At 36.2% G+C, this 2,946-nt stretch overlaps 1 non-coding gene across 1 annotated transcript; it reads left to right on the forward strand.

The window, feature by feature from the left end:
- Positions 1-2,297: 2,297 nt before the first annotated feature.
- Positions 2,298-2,403, forward strand: LOC124898305. Its single transcript, XR_007055279.1, has one exon. It is a non-coding gene; the product is annotated as a small nucleolar RNA R71 (small nucleolar RNA).
- The last annotated feature ends 543 nt before the right edge of the window (positions 2,404-2,946 follow it).

The raw sequence follows: 2,946 nt of genomic DNA on the forward strand, positions 1-2,946 counted from the left end.
CAAACAATCACATGAATTCAATCATTAAGCCAACAAGTACAAGAGTTATAATCATGAGGCTAAGAGTCTCAAAATTAGTAATTTGCACAATCAACATGCTTTTTACAACGAAAACACTTGCACCATACAATCAAATATAGCACTAATAAGAATATCTTATTTATTGCTAAAACATAAAAAAATTTAAAATTACCCTAAAAATGAGAATTTCCCCACCCCACACGTAAAAATCTACTTTGTCCCTAAAGTATACATTAAAATAGAGATAGAAATACTCTTTGAGGACTCTAGGCCTAGCTAGTAGCATCTTTATACATCAAGCGGGTCCTGAGACCCAGCACTCAGTCTTCACCATGCTCCTTAGCTCAGGTTTTCAAGTACTCAGACTTTCCATCAACCTTTGATGAAACAAAAACAAAAACTGGTGATGTAAAAACTAGAAATACTAGAAAATAAACATACCTTAACTTAGGTTGCCTCCCAAAGAGTACCTGATTTAGTGTCACGGCATGACTCAATATTTTTCTCACACTCAGATGCAATCTTCTTATCTATTTTGCATGTATTGAGTAAGAACTCTTAAGGTCAATAGTTGTATCAACAATAGCCTTTTTAAGCTTATCAATTTTCATTATGTCTTGCTGGGGTAGTTGTGGATTGTGTTGCTCAATGAGGAAGTCCAAAGAGGTCTTTGGTAAACTAAACTCCACCACCCCATATTTATCCCCTTCATTCACTATAATCATGCACACATCTTTATAGTGGGATAGTTTGTTAAGTAGTTCATAAACTTTAAAAAATCCCTCATCATTATTCAGCCTCATTGTGAGCGTGCCCTCTCTCACATCTATCATTGCTCCTTTCATCGTATAGAATAGAAGTCCCAAAATGACCAGCATGCTTTCGTTTAACTGATAATCTACAATAAAATCAGCAAGAGTAATAAACTTACCAACCTTGATTAGAACATCCTCTATGATTTCTTTATAAGGGCTATGATATGGTCTACCAATTAAAGTAACACAGAACACGATCTTGGCTTTCCCAAGCCTAATGTGTTGAACAAGGAGAGAGGTATCAAGTTGATACTTGACCCCAAGCCACTAAGTGCATAGACCACTTTATTATAACCAATTTAAATAGAGAGAGTGAATCTCTCAGGCTCTTTAAGCTTTTTGGGCATCTTCTGCAAAACCAAAGAACTACACTCCTTTGTGAGTGCTACTGTTTCAATACCCTGTAGCTTGGCTATTTTAGTGACCACGTCCTTCAAGTACTTAGAGTACTTGGGAATTTTCTAAAAAACATATAAAAGAGAAAGGTTAATATGAAGCTCTATGAACATGTCAAAGAACTTCTTGAAGTATTCATCCTTCTTTGCTTTTTTAAGCCTCTATTAGAAAGGTTGTAGTAGTCTATGCTTGTCCTGTTCAGTCATTTTGGTTCTCGAGTACTCAAACTTCCTTGACTTTTTAGAAGCTTTATTAGATACCTATGAGGGAATCAACTGTGCATCTACCTCCTTAGTTTTGTTTGGAGGTTCCTCATTGAGCTTTTTACCACTCCTTAAAGTGATTTCCATAATTTGTTTAGGATTTTTAGTGTTACATGGCAATCCACCTTGAGGCCTAACATTTTGTTCTTGTTGCATTTGCCCAACCTGAATCTCTAAGTTCTTTGTAGCCACTTTTTGTCTCTTTATATCTGCTACCAGTTATTCTTAAACAACTAAAATTTGTTTCAACATCTCTTTCATATTGCCAGTGGCCTGATTTCCTTGTGCCTGTGGTTGCTAAAATTGTTGTTCTTGGGCATTCCATAGTTAATTTGATGGCTGAGTCTACCTCTTTAGATTGTAGGCATCCCATAAGTCATCCTTTGAACTTTTCCCACAAAAATCATGACTCAGGATTGGTAGCACACATATCTGCAGAATGACCACCTTTTCCACCAACCACGTACCATGTACTTTTCTACTAAATTGCATTAACTTTTGTTATAGGCTGTGTAACCCCCAATTTCATATTGCTGATTTGAGTAGTCAACTAACTTTTTATCACAACAATTTAAGAGGATATAATAGTATATGGGTCCACCCCCAACACACTGCAACTTTCTTTGTAGCACTTTTTGAGCCTGAATACCACTCTAGATTTCTTTATGCAATCCAATTCAACAAGGTATATAGATTATCATAATTCATTTCCAAATCCTGACCACCTGCAGCTGAATCTAGGAAAATTTTTGTGTTTTGATCAAGTGCCTTAACAAAAGTGTGAGCTAGTACCTCATTGGGCTGATGATGATGTAGACAGTCCTAAAGAAGAGCTTTGAACCTCTTCCATGCATGATATAAGTTTTCATCTATATTTTTTTAAAGTATGCAATCTCACTGTGCAGTCTCGTAGTTTTTCCAGATAGAAAGAAGTGGATGAGGAATTTCCAGGCTATGTCATCCCAAGTTGTGATAGAACTTTTCAGCTCAACATTCAACCATTTCTTCACTACCCCTAATAGTGAAAAGGGGAATAGCATTAGCATAATATAATTAGTTGACACACCCGTAGGGAAGAATGTGTCACTGATCTTCAAAAAATTCTGCAGATAGACTTGTGGATCTTTATGTAAAAGCCCCATAAATTGTCCACTACTGAACAATAGCTGCACTATGTTCTTTTTTAGTTCAAACTTACCTCCAATAGCCTATTTCTAAAAAGGGGAGCTCAAATTTATCGAAAGTAGGATTGCCACTTCACAAACTGTCCTGTAGGCTAGATGATCTTCAGCCATGAGAGAAGGATTATCTTATTTCTCTTTAATTTGTAGAATAAAGGGGTAGAAGGGTTTCTTCTAACCTTAAATTATGAAAGTGTTTCTCGAGTTCATGGCTTGGTTCAACTAATTCCCTATCCCTTGCCAACTTACTATTCTGTAAACCTGTTTACT

This window comes from Capsicum annuum, chromosome 4 (genome assembly GCF_002878395.1).
Source record: "Capsicum annuum cultivar UCD-10X-F1 chromosome 4, UCD10Xv1.1, whole genome shotgun sequence".
Classification (NCBI taxonomy): Eukaryota; Viridiplantae; Streptophyta; class Magnoliopsida; order Solanales; family Solanaceae; genus Capsicum; species Capsicum annuum.